Raw genomic sequence first — 17649 nt, forward strand, 5'->3', positions numbered from 1 at the left:
TTTATGATCAAAGGCCACAAGGTTGGAATCCATTGGGTCAATCCCACCTATTTCTGATAATAAAGCTTGCTTTTGGGAGGGGCAATTTTGCGGTACCTCAAGTTTCGACATAGCGGACGGTGATTAGGCCAGGTCCTCTACTATATTATAATTCTGTGCTACTTTTGCACGAGGATTAAATGTCGATTTGTGTACTACTCCCTTTGACGACTTTATCATTGGTTCAGGAATGATGGGTGGCACAACTTCGGTCAAAGTTGTTGTCGAATTACTAGGTTATTCATTAACCTTGTTATTCGACAGCTGTGGATTCCCGTAATCTTTATTCCTTGTCAAGGCATCATTTTGCTGCTTTGAGATAGACAACATAAGCACTTGGGATCGGGAAGCATTTTGATTAGCAACCAGTTTGGTTCCCGGGTTTGGAAATGGATCAGTCAATACTGTTGAGGTTTTTGAACTCTTAAAGAGTTTCTTAACTTCAGCTTTATGGAAGGGTTTGCAAAAGGTTTTTCAGGAGATGACTCATCTTGCTTCTTTTTTCTCCCTTCTTTTTCTTCTTGCCCCCTGGTTGCTTCAGTTGTTTTCCCTTATTGGTCGACACGACATTTACTTCCGAGACAAGAAGTTCCTCATTTGCATTTTGACTAGAAATCTTACGGGCCTTTTTAGATGTAGCCTTTGTTGATTTCGTGTTTGTATTACCAATCACGCCATCGCCGGCATGAGAGTCATTATTTGATTTAGGAGGAGGAGGAACTGAGAATTCGGGTCTAGGAGCGTCAGGTATTTTATCGTAGAGTGTGTCAGACTGAGTGTAAATCAAGTCCAAATATTGTGCACGAGGGATAACTTGCTCTTCGGTGACGACACCCCCTTTTGCCACATCTTCGGTAATGGAAGGTAATAATGACTTAATAAACCATTCGGCTAAAAGCTGATCAGGAACGTACGTTTTTACCATTCTACGACGACGTCGCCACTCATGAATATGATCAGATATGTGAGTGGTCGTTGTCTGCTTGAAATTGGTAAGAAGTTCTGTTCCCGTTTCGTACCTTATCGATAACTGAAAATGGGTTAAAAAGGTTGTGGCTAGGGTACTGAAGTTGTCAAACGAAGCTCTAGGTAATTCGATATACCATTTTGCTGCCAGACCAGTTAATGTCCTTTGGAAAAGGTGAAGCCTAATCGAATCATCATTTAGGGTGTTTGATGAACACCACAGATGAAATTTCATCACATGATTCGACGGGTCTTCACTCGGATTTCCATTAAATTTAGGAATATCTGACGGAAGTTTATGTGGAATCACTGGCCACCAAGGGGCATAAGCAATTGGATCATTCGTCAGACGGTTTAGATCTGGTAATTCTAGAGTTGCTACAACGGGCAACTGTTGATTCAGGTTAGGTGAAGCATACCCAGGATAAGATGGAATCGCCTGAGCAGTGGGTCTTTGCATACCAGCATAATGTATTTGATGCTGGCAACTTTGACAAGGTTGATGGGCATAACCATTATAATATGGTTGTTGATATCGCTTTGGAAATGCAGTTGCCCATTACTTACAAAGACTTGTTGCTCAGGTCCTTGATATGATTGCTGGAATGGCGGTTGTTGAGATTGAATCAGCCATGGTTGTGAAGCCATGTGTTGTTGCCCGATACTAACAGTTTAACCAAGATGAGGGGTAATTGTACCCGTCTGAACTTGTGTCATTCCACCAGTCGGCGATTGTGGTTGAGTTGTAGGGTCAAGGGGTTGTTGCATTACAACCTGAGAAACTTGAGGTTGGCATACAACAGGCAGTGCTTGAACTTGCGACACTGTCACAATAGCTGGCATAGTTGGTATATTTGACATAGGTAAGCATTGTTGCATCGAGTATACAACTCTTGGTTGTTGAGGTAGTATTGGTACCCAACCGCTTGAGGTAATTCTAGTATAACCCAAATGTTGTTGTGAACTCCCGTATGGATATCCTCCCGGAGGGGATAGTGAAAGGTTATACTGCCCTCCATACGGTGGTAATCCAGAACTCAAGGGAATGGTTTGCCCTTGAGGGCCGGACGGCCCAAATTGACCTCCAAATGGATCAATTCGTTGAGACTCAATATAAGAGTTTCCGGATATTATTCCGGATGAACAAACAGGAATAGACCATACTGTCGAAATGGCCCCTGAGTGGGCTCCTTATAGCGGTTGAGAGCTAGTCGGGACAGATGGTATACTGACGAACATTGTTGGAGTGATAGCAGGGAGTTCTGTCGTCGCTATGTCAGACGACACAGTCCTAGATATTGACGGTTGTTCAGACATTTCTAGTCTATCCAAAAGATTACCTAGCGATTCTACAGGAGCTTCCGCTGGCGGTAGACTAACTTCTAATGAAGAAGGATATAGAGTGATCCCGACTCCAAATTGTGATGGAGTACTAGTTGGAGGATCTTCCACAATCTCTTCTATGGCAATCAGACCAGGTGGAAGGGGTAGACCGTCAGGTCCGTAGAATATTTTTGGTGCCGAAGAAGGTATGGAATCGGCATCGACAGATGTTTGAAGAGCAAGACTCTCCGAACCAGTTTTAAATGGAACTGGTTTGATAACACAAGTGCTTATCCTTAGACTAGGATCAGTACTACTGTCCTTCTGTGGCTGCTGAACTTCTTCTGTAGAGGCAGGGATTCCAGAAATGTTTGGAGTAATCGGAGTCTCTGATGTTGTTGGAACACTTGTTCTAACTTTAACAGGAGATTTGGAACCGGTTAAACGAGTTCACTTTGTCCGTACTAGCTTCGATTCCGGAGACAAAGACGGTTGACTCGTAAGCCTCCGCGAACGACAGGGTTTCAATTGACTTTATTCCACGATTGTGGATTAATTGATCAACTAAAATAAAGGGGAAGTATGTTTCCGAATTAAATGAATTTTAGATGCTTTGACACAACTTGTTTTTTCAATTTTTAAGAGTCGAGAAAAAACAAAAGATGACTCTAGTCTCCTTCGATTTATAATGAGCCTGAAGTGACAAGTGCTCAGATGGACCTTTTCCGTTAAGGAGTCTGAAAAGGAACGAAAGGGACTGCTCTGGAAATCTAGTTAGAGGGATTACCAAACCAATCACAAAACTGCAGAATACTCTTTACGGTACGACAGTCAATCTTCCCGAATGCGGTGTTCAGTGCATTGCGATCGATAAGGCGACAGACACGGCTTCCTATGGATAAAGGATTAAGCCTATTGGGGTCTCCCAAAATATACTCGACGATACGTGGGAGCACAAGTCCGTACTGTCACTTATCATCTCAAAGTGGAGGAATCACCCAACCATCAGTGAGAACAACAGTTACCAGGCTTTATGACGCCGGAATACGTCTCTAGCCTAGATTTCTAAATGTTGTGCGTTAGGTTCCAAAGCGTTGTTAGATTCATTGAATTTATTTTAAGTTGATCTTGTTTATGAAGTTTCCCTTTCAGGTTCACCGTGAGATGTAGATGTAATTCCTAAAATGCAATCTAAGATGATAAACAAACTTTTTATCTTCTTTGTGCAATGAAAATCCTAGCTACTAAGGAAAGAAAGACAAAATCTTTTCACAAAGAGCAAAGAGCACACTCTAAATGCACTTTTCCTAAATCAAACTAATCAGACTGTCTATATGCAAATGCACATGCATGTATTTGTTTTTCGACTTTCTTAATATATGAATGCTAAAAAGAAAGTTGATTCACAAATCTGAATTTCTTTTCAAGCAACAAATATCAACAAGTTTCTTTTCGAAATCGAAAATGGAGACGATCACAACACCTTATGATTTTGAAATGAATACTTGTTCTTGACACTAGAAAATTACAAATTCAGACCAAAAACAATAGTAACAGGATAATCGACCATCAACAGCAATCAAACTCTTTCCTATGATCGAAATCGACACTTGCGACAGTTCCAAATCAAAGGACGACAGTACGATTATGCTACTTTTGCAAAGGAGAACTGAAAATGACTCAACAAACACACAAAAACATTTACAGTTCTTTTGTACAAAGGAGGCGGAATAACAACAAGGAAAAGGGGTTTCAAACAGACATATACTGATCACAGGCAGCAAAATTCAGGAATAGAACTGGAAAGAATGAATCACAGAAACCAAAATTGCACAGAGCCTAGTCTGATCAGCGCACCTGTAACACAGAGAATTTGAAATGCAGCGCACCTTGTCCACTCGGGAAGTGCGCTGAAGTTCAGATTCTCTGAACAGTACCTGCGCTGGGCCAGAAACGAGACTCTGTTTGGGTTTCGGGTCACAGTTTGCAGTTCAGTTCTTGGGTTTTGGACGAGCAAAAAGTAATCACTAATGCAACAATCAGGGGTAGATCTAAGGAGGATCTAAGAGCTATCACAAGGGCAATCAGATAGTTTGTGAATCGGTTGTTTAAATCATAAACAGATCCAGTAGATGGATTGAAGTAGCATTTATCTACTTTGCATTTATTATGGCAAATGCAGTTCAAATACTACCTGTAAGTTTATGAAATAGAAAACAAGTAATGATAAACAAACAAACTAATTCGCTCCCACTGTGGTCGCCATTTTGTTACAGGGAAAAGTGTCTATATAGAACTGCTCTATCCCACTAAGGTATGACAGCTGCCTTAGAAACAAACAGAGAAAAGCTACTTTCGTTTTTCCTTTATGAATTATAAATAAAGAAGAATAAGAAGACCAACCTCTGTCTTGCGCTAATCTCCTAATTTGATTCCTCTCTTCTTTGATAGTCTTTAGCTACCTGCTCCCTTGCACACCCAACTTCACAAAGTACGTGTAAGATCACAGTAGCATAGCAATATACAAAGACATGGATCTATAATCATAAACAATCTAGGATCAGATGTAAATTGACCATACAAATGCGGCAAACATCAATGATACAAGAGCATGGAGGAAAACTTGAATAGCTTTTATTGATAAACAAGAAAGAGCCAAGAGGAGTTACAACCAGTTGTTCTGACCCGGCATCAACCTTCCAGCAAAGAAACCCCTCTTCACCTCAAACAAAGCTTAGATCACCCAACAATTTGATGTTTGTCTCAAGAAACCAACAACAATTCCTTACAATATCCAAAATTCCAGCCTCTAACCTCTGGATCTCTGGGAGGAGAGATCTATATATAGATATTTGCAGAGGTGTGAGTCAGCTCTGGGTTTTTGATTAGTGTCTTCTCTCTGATAGTTCTTGATGCCACTTGGAGATCTCATTGATCTCTTACTCATCCTTGGCCGATTCTGAGAGGCAAGTGTCCCAGGAGAAGTTTTTGGAAGATTCCATGATCATCCACCTCGCAAACTGTCTCCGCCACTTGTCTTTTCCTGTCCATCGCACCCCATAGAAGGGATTTTTGAAATGCAACGCACTTCCCATGTGTACAAGGTGCGATGCATCGCACCCTGGCCATGGAGCAAGTGAAATGATCCAGTTTTGACCAGTTCTGAGTATTTTTTCATGGAGAACTTCTGGGAGAAGCTGTAATTAGTTGACCTTGTTCCTTTAGGGGTTAGAACAACACTTTTAGGGACTTAGGAGCCCTTGGTTTATGGACATTTCATGCTTGGGGTTGTAGTGCCAAAAAATGTCTATAACAGTTGCCCCCTAAAGCATGAGGTCGTTAATCTTTTGATGTTGGGTGAAATGCTTTATTATGAGGATCCGAAGTTCTTTCAAGCTGGGAGGAGACCTGTAATATGATACAATACAATACATTATCTTCATAATATTTTCATGATCTAGCTGAGGCGGGTATTCCCATGCTCAGCTTTATAAATTCATTTTCATGTACATAGGACAGACAATCGTCTGAGTGTAGACTGATGATTCTAGTAGAGCCATCATCCATTTGATTGGATGATTATTTGTGCAGCAATGATGTACATTTGTTGTCTTTATTTCCCTGAATATATATCGCAGCCCGAATGGATGAAACTAGATCTGGGGTCTTCAATCTCGTCCGATCTTCACTCGAAGTACAAGTCTATCCATGTGAGAGATGTTCTGGAGTCGAACATGGAAAGACATCGCCTGATTACCAGCCAATGATGTAAGCTGTTAACAGGCGCGAGAGGAATCACCGATAATGATAATGACCCTCAAGGTACTACAGTACAATTCACGTGGTGTGAATAAAGGACTTGGCGTCGAACACCATGCAAAATCTCTCGGTCGAAGGCCATTGATGTAAACCTGTCACCGAAAGTGAGAAACTTTCCATTGAGGCATGCAAGCTTCAAAGTACTGAATGGGGTGTTCCTAGATCAACTTCTTGGATAATGAGCTGATGCGGACAAGAAGTGATCCGTCATAGGAGGGCCTTAATGAATCCCACATCAATGACACGGAACTGAGCAAATGATTTTAATGGAGGTGAAAACGATCTGGTGATATAAGGTTTAGGGTGGCGGTCATGAAAGAATGGAGTGTAAATGTATTGTAGCGGGTGAGACACAGGTGAATTCTCTGAATGACTTCTCTTGAACATATCGGCGACACTGACATGATGGATTGGTAGCATTAACCCCAAATGTGGATGGTGTGATGGGACCATGGTGATGTGACTGGTGAATGAAACAACCCAACCCGACTTGGATGCGGAGTGAAAGTGTCATCTTCAAGAGCGACTTGCTACCACCAAAGTTTCTTCAAGTTTTCTTCCCAATTTTTCCCCAGTCATTGCTGACCAATACCTCTTTATTTTTGTTAAGCTTGAGGAGGATAACATATGCTTTTTCTATAATTTTCCCTTCGGGCAAACCCATCGCTATGTTTTAACGAGCCTAGCGATAGTGGAACTCGTTCTCATCTATAGACAAGTTTGTCGCTATTAAAATTTCAACGAGTTTAACGACAAAGATAACTCAGTCCTTTTCAATTTTAGAGAGTCTGAAAAGGAACGTAAAGGAAACTCCAAAATTCCTTTTTCGTCATCCAATCCCTTAAGTTTGAAAAATTATAAAACAATACAGAAGGGATGAATTTTTGATACTTTTAACGAGCTGAACAAAACAAGCGCTCGATCTTTTTGTGTAATAATCCCTCAGGTCCAAAAAGATTAAAATTTAGAGGAGGGATAGCACTTCCGGTCCCTTTAACGTGCTGGAGAGGCCAATGGCTCGGCAATCTTTTCATATTTTATGAGTCAATTGAAAAGAGCTTAAAGGAGACTCGTCTTTTGAGGAACGAGTGATAAAATGGGTAGCAGTTGATTCCAGGTAAGGTTTGGAATTTTCCAATCACGGCAGTGTTACAAGGATGGCTAGTGAGATCACTCTTTGCAGCTGTTCCTCAAAAAGGGGTAAACAATCAAATGGAGGTGAATTATCGGCCAATACAGAGTGGAGGTGATGATGAGAACACGACCAAGGCTTTTAAAGGCTGAAATACTACATTCACGATGGTTATTTACTGGGAAATCGGTTCATTTTTTTTTTATTGAGCTTAAACACTGGGGGGAAAAATTTTCTCATGACTTATGTTTATTTTGTAACGAGCTTGAACTATGTCCTAAAACTGCTCGATGCGGGTTTATTTTTTAACGAGCTTGAACCCTGCAGTAACATTGCTTGTGGCGGGTTTATTTTTTAACGAGCTTGAACCCTGCAGTAACACTACTCATGATAAGTTTGCATGCCCCCAGCATAATAACGCAAATCGAGGTGCATGCCCCCCAAGCTTCATTGCATTCAACTCGGTGGTTGGAATGAAGGTTTACCTTTGAGATTTGGAAAGGGGATTTGTTTCATTTTTAATGAGGTTAACAAAGTAAAAGAACTATCCTCATAATCCACCGTATTTACAGTATTTTGATAGAAAATAAAAAATTGAAGGATGATTAAGGTCATTGGAATAATCTTCATTGTAATCCGGGAGATGGGAACAATGGTGGTGATCTTCCCATGGTGCCTCTCCTAACATCATTGACTGATTGATTCCTTTGTCTGTAGAATGTACATGCGACCAAGGATCTGAAGAGGTACCATATTCCTTAGACCTATCTATCCAAACACTCGATGAGCATTGATTTGGGTTTGCCCCCTAGGCCAAGAAAATTGATTGCTACAATATTTCTAAAATGGCGATGATCCATGCTGACAAAATGTTTAGGAATCTTCTAAATCCATCAGATATAAAAGACTTCATATTGCGGGTTTCCACTGTGGCCACTTCCGCCAGATTCCTCGGAGGCGGTAGGGAAAAAGTACCCATTAAGGCAGGGTCTTTTAGGAGACCTACTCCGATTTTTTGAAGCGAATGATTGCTTCCATGGATCATTGGAATGCTTCCCGTAACTTGTGAACTGTTGGGGAGAAATGTTTGTTGGTCGACGATTGTAATTCCTCCTTGAAAGGGAAATGCAATCTTCCTGAAGTAGGTCAACACAACTGTGGCCATGGCATATATCCAGGGCCTTCCCAGTAGGATGTTGTAATCGATGTTTCCGTCAATTACTTCAACATCAATTTCTATTGTTTTTCCCCCAGTTCAACTTGCACGTTACTTAAAATCCCGTATAGAGTGTATGATCATCCATCAAATTCTTTTAACGTCCTTGACGATCTCGACAAGGTTGGTGAGCCCAAATTTTTCCAGCAACTCATCGACATAATACATGTAGATGCCCCCTCATCAATAATTGTTCGATGAACAGTTTTGTTGAGGGCTTTCACTTGAATAGGGAAAGCTAGTTGAGCTGGTAACTGAGGGTCATATCCTTTATGATCAAAGGCCACAAGATTGGAATCCATTGGGTCAATCCCACCTATTTCATGGAGAACTTCTGGGAGAAGCTGTAATCAGTTGACCTTGTTCCTTTAGGGGTTAGAACAACACTTTTAGGGACTTAGGAGCCCTTGGTTTATGGACATTTCATGCTTGGGGTTGTAGTGCCCAAAAATGTCTATAACAGTTGCCCCCTAAAGCCTGAGGTCGTTAATCTTCTGATGTCGGGTGAAATGCTTTATTATGAGGATTTCGAAATTCTTTCAAGCTGGGAGGAGACCTGTAATAAGATACAATACAATACATTATCTTCATAATATTTTCATGATCTAGCTGAGGCGGGCATTCCCATTCTTAGCTTTATAAATTCATTTTCATGTACATAGGACAGACAATCGTCTGAGTGTAGACTGATGATTCTGGTAGAGCCATCATCCCTTTGATTGGATGATTATCTGTGTAGCAATGATGTACATTTGTTGTCTTTATTTTCCTGAATATATATCGCAGCCCGGATGGATGAAACTAGATTCGGGGTCTTCAATCTCGTCTGATCTTCACTCGAAGTACAAGTCTATCCATGTGAGAGATGTTCTGGAGTCGAACATGGAAAGACATCGCCTGATTACCAGCCAATGATGTAAGCTATTAACAGGCGCGAGAGGAATCACCGATAATGATAATGACCCTCAAGGTACTACAGTACAATTCACGTGGTGTGAATAAAGGACTTGGCGTCGAACACCACGCAAAATCTCTCGGTCGAAGGCCATTGATGTAAATCTGTCACCGGAAGTGAGAAACTTTCCATTGAGGCATGCAAGATTCAAAGTACTAAATGGGGTGTTCCTAGATCAACTTTTTGGATAATGAGCTGATGTCGACAAGAAGAGATCTGTCATAGGAGGGCCTTAATGAATCCCACATCAATGACACGGAACGGAGCAAATGATTTTAATGGAGGTGAAAACGATCTGGTGATATAAGGTTCAGGGTGGCGGTCATGAAAGAATGGAGTGTAAATGTATTGTAGCGGGTGAGACACAGGTGAATTCTCTGAATGACTTCTCTTGAACATATCAGCGACACTGACATGATGGATTGGTAGCATTAACCCCAAATGTGGATGGTGTGATGGGACCATGGCGATGTGACCGGTGAATGAAACAACCCAACCCGACTTGGATGCAGAGTGAAAGAGTCATGTTCAAGAGCGACTTGCTACCAACAAAGTTTCTTCAAGTTTTCTTCCCAATTTTTCCCCAGTCATTGCTGACCAGTACCTCTTTATTTTTATCAAGATTGAGGAGGATAACATATGCTTTTTCTATAATTTTCCCTTTGGGCAAACCCAGGGTTTTAATTGACTTTCTTCCACGATTGCGGATTACTCGATCAACTAAAATAAAGGGGAAGTATGTTTCCGAATTAAATGAATTTTAGACGCTTTGACACAACTTGTTTTTTCAATTTTTAAGAGTCGAGAAAAAACAAAAGATGACTCTAGTCTCCTTCGATTTATAATGAGCCTGAAGTGACAAGTGCTCAGATGGACCTTTTCCGTTAAGGAGTCTGAAAAGGAACGAAAGGGACTGCTCTGGAAATCTAGTTAGAGGGATTACCAAACCAATCGCAAAACTGCAGAATACTCTTTACGGTATGGCAGTCAATCTTCCCAAATGTAGTGTTCAGTGCATTGCGATCGATAGGGCGGCAGACACGGCTTCCTATGGATCACACAGAAGAAACTATCATAAAATACACCAAAAATGAGAAGAAGAAGTTGACATTAGAATTCTTCTATTAGTATAGCTTGCACCGTCTTTTAAAATATTAAATAACAGAGAAAGGTCCAAACCAGAAATATGAAATTAGAATAATGCAACAACCTCTCCTCCATACCACTACCCTAGACTCTAGAGTGACTATAGAATGATATTTGTTGCTTTGCAGAAAATATTTGCAGAACAATAGTTCATGTGCGTCTTTTTTGACTTATGCGGTCACCGCTTGCGCTTTCTCCATATGAACGTAGAAACAAACATTCCACTTATATAATATTCATCTGGAAAACGATAGTTATTCGGACAGGAATAACTATATTCTCCTTTCCCTGAGAACGAGTATTTCATAATTAAGGTTGAGACTGAATATCCGGAATAAATGGCAGATCAATCACACCTTGGTGATTGGCATTTCAACATTTTTTTTCCTTTTCTTCTTGTTTAAAATGTACTGCGTTTCTAATCATTTTTTGTTCTCTACATTTTGATAAAGGTTTTCTAATATTTTCTTTCCATTGTTGTGATTTTTATATTGATTGGCGAATGTTTTCTAAAAATGATATTGCAATTACAGAAAAAAGGCAAGCAGATTATAATTTATTTAAAAATATTTCACTTCATAGTTGAGTTTTTTTAAAATCCGAGAAGCGGTCAAGTTTCAACTGGTAAATTCATTACTAAGGTACCCAGTTAGATCTACTCTTGAAAGCCTTAAGCTGTGAAAATATTGAGAAGAAAATAGAAGAACTGTATCCTCAGTAATTATATTATTACATATACAAAGCACTGGTTGAAACTTTATACTCGTAGACGGTGGAAGTTATTTCCAACAAACACTATAGTTTGGCCTTGGGAGACCTCAAACTTTTCAAAGCACAATTTGGCCTTACGCGCAAGACAGAGGTCGATTGAAATACCTGTTTCGCAGCTGTGCAGGGGGATCACCTTCTGTAACTTCTGTTTCGCGGAGCTCCACAGTGAATTTGTTCAATTGTTGGATTTTGAATTGCCGGGATTTGAGCAGATAATGTATCGATGATGGTTGCTAAGGAGTTTATGAGCCTCCACCCAGGGTTGGGAAATGTCATTAATACACCAAAGTGGAGGCAGGCAGCTTGGCTGGCAGGAACAGGGCAGACGGCAGAGTCGCCGGAGCTGGGTGACGCGTATTCGCGGGAGGTTGCAGATGGGATGCATGTAACATGCGGCATGATCCATGGTCAGGCCCGAGATGCGAGATGCGATGACGTCAACCGGGGTTGTCAGGAAAGTGTAAGGACATAGCATTTATAATGCTATAGGGTAGGAAATAGGAACGGCCGGATCAGACACCCTTCCTCGAGTACAATTGTCCCTGGAAAATTAAAATAGATGGAGGCCTCCACCAAACTTACCAATCACAATGTCTTCAAAAAGCCTTCATCCAACCACTCAGGAGAGGGGATGGCAGGCCCCAAACACGTGCAAACAAAAAACTAAGAAATCCCAACACTAGAAATCAAAGTCCCTGAAATAGCTGCGTACAGGGTGTATATGCAAGAGCATGTCCTCATTTGCAACTTTATGAGCTTTTCGCAGGAAAATAAGGCTCTCAACTTGTGGATACAATAAACATGGCGCCTAGCAAAAGAAAGCATCAAGCTGCGGCGATCCAAACTCTAAATTTATTCGTGCAAAAATACTCTAAATTTACCGAATTCATTCGTGCAATAATAATAGAAAGGAAATTAAAAATATAAAATCCCTTCAAGGCACATAAATTCAAAACAAAATCAAAATATTAAAACCTGGGATCCAAACTGAGGCCATTTATTCGTGCAATAATACTCTAAATCTAGCGAATTCATTTGTGCAATAATAATAGCAAGGAAATTAAAAATATAAAAGATATTCAGGACACATTAATTAAAAAATATCAAAATGTTAAAACCAGATAAGACATGTGAATTTTCTTTTAATAAAACAACATGTTCTACTTGCAAAAACAATTTTTAAGAAAAAAACAAAAAGTTCCAAACCAAATTGCATTTTCGTTAGTACCCACCTTCTAAATTACTATAGTGAAACATATACAAGCATGCCACACAGTTGGACCCACTCATTCGTGCAATAATCCTCTAAACTGAGGCAATTCATTCATGCAATAATACTCTAAACTCAGGCGCATTCATTCGTGCAATAAAATGAAATCAAAAATGAAAAAGCCATCCAGTGTACATAGATTCAAAAAAATTCAAAACGTTAAAACCATGCAATTGGAGCCCATTTCACTACACAGTTGACAGAAAAATAGTTGCAATATTTATCAGAAATTCGACAAGCCCAATACTACTGAAGGAGTTGCTCCGAGATCTTTACAAAATTATTCAACCAGAACAAACCATTGGCCTTAAAGTTTCAAAGCCGGTCCAGTATTAGAAATTGATGAATCCAAACAAAAAAAAGTATACCACTAATAGTTTCTAAACAAATTCTCGACTACAATAAAAGCAAACACCACGGCACAGAAATATATATACTGTTTTTGCACCAATTCCCTAGAATCATTCAAAGGCCCACTGATTTTCACGCCTGGCCTCCTCCTCCTCTTCAGGAGTAAAATCATTCTGTATGTTCAAAGTTCTACGTATTTCTTCAGGCGTTTTCCCTTTTATCATGTCGACAACAGTCTGCAATGCAAGATCTAGCAGATTTTTTATGTCTAGGTAATTAGTAGCCTGCAAAAACCCGAAAAGCTTAATAAGCCAAATTTCCGTAAAATATACAAATGTATCTATAGCCTGGACAGGCATATACATATGCTAATCATTACTAAAGAAAGCGACGAAGATATTGCAGAACAATTACATGGAATGAGACTACACAGAGATTTCTAGCATTGAAGGATCTCAGAAATTAAAAAACAATTAGTTGATGGAACATTGATTTACTGGAGAAGCCATCGGTAACTGTACTCAGAGGTTCAAAACAATTTGGTTCGGGTAATTCAGGTAGATTAGACCCATCAAAACAACAAATAAGAAAATCGATAGTTTGGTTCAAAGAATACCAAACCATCAAATAAGAGTTTCGAACAAAGTTGCCTGATCGACTTTTACGAATTCTTCATCCCAAGTCTTGATTTCGTCCTCCGAAATGGCTGATTTCTCATGTGCGAGGTTCTGAGTATTCGATGACCTTCGAGAGTATGTCACTAGAAACGTTTGGCAGCGGAATAGCATTGGCGGTGCCAGTGTCCTCGATCATGTACTTGATGGTCTGAGATTCAAATGCCACAGCCTCAGTGACATCAAACAATTCGCCATCTGAGCTCTTCAAACTCACCTTGCTTTCCGAGGCCATGGCTCCCCAACTAAAAAGTTGATCCGAATAAAAGATGATCTGAATAAAAAGAAAGGACTGAATTTCTGTGCATAAGTGAAGAGAACTCGAGAAAGTATGAACGAACTTTTGCTCGATCAATATGAGATGAGCGATATGTGGTGTTATCACAAAATTAGTACTAAGGGCTGCAGCCAAGCAAGATTTCATGTAACTCTTTCAACCAGACTTTAGACCAAGGATTAGTCTCCTTGATCAGAGAGGGCTCTCTCACAGACTTTTGATAAAAATCAATCACAACAACAGATGGCTAACTCTTTACAAATTCATGAAAACAAAGCTGGTTGAACACATATCAAATTGGTCTTCATTGGGCTATGGAGTCTTACACATTTAATAAACAAAAGCACAGTCATTTCATGGAAGTCAAGGCTCTTTGCATTAGATGTTCAAACATATCTCACACAAACCACAGCTTGCCAAACATACAGGAAGTCAGAGCATTAGAAATGAATTCTGAGTGATTATGTTATAACAAGGCTGTAAAAGAACATATAAGAGAAAACACCACCATCATATTTGAACAAAATAATCCATTGAGAATCTTGAGAAGAAACAACCACTGTTTTACTATTACTGTAACAAGTCTTTACATTGGCCCAAATAACTCTGTTTTTGTATAAAATGTCCAACCTTTTTTACATCAGAGTCATTTCTATATATAGGAAAACCAAAAGTACAACCACTTGAGACTCCTCAACAAGCATGAAGGGAGCTCGAAATCCTATCATTAATTGCCTTATCCATATCTAAACAAACTAATTAATTACAAAGGTATTGCGTTGTGAAAACATAGAGTCCCATTCCCATTGAAACTCTAAGTCTATCTCTTCGTGTGCATTGATGCTTTCTTGAAATTTGACACCTATATCACTTCAGTAATAGCCAAGACATGCTGGAGGAACATTCACTGAATGAGCAGCTTCGGATACTTGATATGTGGATGACTCATCAACTGATGAGGATCTGTGTCCTATGTTCACGGTCTCTGCCTCCCATTAGTCTTCATGCATTAAAAGACTATGCTCCAAGCCATTTAATTCTTCTAATAACCACACATAATTCAATATGCCTTATGATCTGGACACTTTGTGAACTGAACAGGTGTACCACTCAAAATTTCGGTAACCCTACCAGAACCCTAATATTTCGGCTATAAAGTAACTTTAGGAAGACTTCAACCAAAGACAAAAATTTCACCTTTTCCTTACATACTCACACCTGTCACCTTTTGAATGCTTATATAGCATTGCATAATCTCCATGCTGGCCTCGAGTAATCCCTTTTAAGATTTGCTGACCTCAGCATCAATTTCATTTTTTTTCACATAAACAGTCATCTACAGCAGTTTCGTAGCGCGCTACGAAACTGTTGTAGGTAACCAAAACAAAGCATATGAGTCTTAAAGCACTGATGACTTAACTCCGTGATCTCTTCAGCTATTTTGTACAGGTGTAAAGGCTCCAAAAAGTTTCAAAATGATGACAGCCAAAATTTATCAAAACTTGAAAAGCAAATTTCCCCTTGGATTAATCAGCTAGTTTGCCTAACTTCCTCTTTAAACTGCTAACTTCTTCCTTTAAAGCCTTGTTTTCTGCTCTTAAGCTTGTGTTCATTTGTTTCATGATTTTTGCCTGCTTCAGAGCTGGCACTGTCCACAAATATGCATCAGACACTGAGTCAGTTTGGCTCATTAGACTTGTTCTGCCTTTTATTACAGCCTTTTTATAATTTGCATATCTTACTGCCCTTTCCTTAGAAACATTTTTAATCTAAGGTATTTCTTCTTGTGTTGTTCCTGCTTGTTGCTTGATAGCAATGACATTTCCACCTTGACTGATGATAACCCTATTACCCTTATTTTTACTTTTGGCTGCTTGAACTGTTCTGGTCAAAACCTCAAGTACATCTGTACTAGGCACTTCTAAAGGTGCCTTCTCTTTCTGCGCTTTCTCCACTTCTTTCATTTGTCTTCTTGTGACTGGTCTACGTGGCTTGAAAGCATATTCTTTACTAGGCTCTTCAAATTTCAATATTTTTGAAGCTCTTGGTTTTTTTGTACTTTCGGGTGAAGATTGAGTGAGGTCAATATGCATTGGCTGCACTGGGTGATCTTGCTCAAACTCTATTGGTTCAATCTGTATTGGCTGATCTTGCTCAAGTTCAATAGCTTCAAGTAAGTCATTTAAACTGCCTTTTGAAATAGGGCTTTCTTCCACAGTAATTGACTTACCCTTTTCCTTGTTTAGTTGACCTCTGGTTTTCACCCTTGAAATCTTTTCAACTTCACTTGGTTTAGCTTCATCCTTCTTTTTCTGGATCTTCTGCTTTGATGACTGAGATGTCTCCTTAGATGATGGCTTAGGAGTTTCCTTTGCTGATGATTTAGGTGTCTCTTTAGATGATGGCTTAGGAGTTTCCTTCGCTGATGATTTAGGTGTCTCTTTTGCTGCCACAGACTTCTCTGATTTCCTTAACTTGGTTTTAGGCTTCTTTTGGTCAGTCACCTCTTTTCTAAGCTCAGCCAGAGTGGGTTCTTCACTCCTTTCTTCCCTTTCCCTCACAGGCAATGGAGTGAGGCCTGTTTTGCTTGGGAAGCCGGCCATAAACACAAATGAATCCCAATCTCTGCCAATCTTTTGTAAAGCATCCAACACCAGCAACTTTACTAAACCATGATGAAACAGGGATGTTTCACAACCATCTTTCTTTAACTGGATTTTATCACACATTTTACTAATGCTTCTGAACAAATAGAAAGGTATGTCTATTGAAACCTTACCTGTGAAATGCAACAAAAGTTTGAAGTGGTAGGAGTAAACTTTATTGTACCTTCCCTCGCATGTCAGGTATTTCTGGATGCATGTGAGGAGCATAGCATAATGTTCTTTTATGTAACTCCTTGGCACCGCTTTGGTGAGGTCCTCATTTACATAAGGTTCCTTCAAAAACTTTTTACAGGGACTCATGTCGAACTTAAAGTTTTTGAACCATTCTTGACCACCCCTCGGAATTTCAGTGACAGTGGAAATAGCTTCAGGAGACACAGGAAACTCTAACATTGACACCTTTGAATTCAGTCCAGTAAAATTCAATGCGAAAGCCTTTGTTACCTCTGCATGTCCTCCCTTCAATTTCTCGGAGAACCTCCAACAACCAGCATTTCGAAAGGCTCTTGCTACACCTTCATCCCCGAGAGTAACATCTAACCCCTCCGGCTCTGTCCTCAAACACTTACCGGATCGATGTTCCCTGTTTTCCATCTTGCTTCGGATATTTTCGCACAGGAAACTAATGGCAGCTACAGCGCGAAAACAATCTCGACTTTGGAGTGCAGGCTCGCTTGCAATGATCCCTTTAAATGAGAACTTGGGCTTCTCATACAGCAAACATGTTTACACATTATGAAAACACATTATGACATAACCATACCTCGTAAAATCCCTTAAGCTGACATTCATATGCATGACTCTGGACCTTATGGCGGAATGATGATTTATCATGACCGGGAGATGACATCAACTGACAAACATGAACGGACCTATGACTCACCCCTCCCGGATTTGACATTCCAAGAACAAGCGCTACAAAAACCCTGAAACCCCGATTTCGTAGCGCGGACAGTTCAAATTTAACAAAACGCGCTACGAAATGGCTGATAAACAGTACGCTGCGAAAAGACGGAATCATCATTGCGCAGCTAAATGGACCAA

General features: G+C 39.9%; 1 pseudogene; it reads right to left on the bottom strand.

Annotated features, from left to right (window-relative positions):
- Window positions 1-13098: 13098 nt before the first annotated feature.
- On the bottom strand, window positions 13099-13897 carry LOC149172481 (SKP1-like protein 1B pseudogene; annotated as a pseudogene).
- Window positions 13898-17649: the final 3752 nt, after the last annotated feature.

The sequence above is a fragment of the Pinus tabuliformis genome, chromosome 4_2 (genome assembly GCF_031772625.1).
Source record: "Pinus tabuliformis cultivar Carrire ecotype Pingquan chromosome 4_2, CPIR1, whole genome shotgun sequence".
NCBI lineage: Eukaryota > Viridiplantae > Streptophyta > Pinopsida > Pinales > Pinaceae > Pinus > Pinus tabuliformis.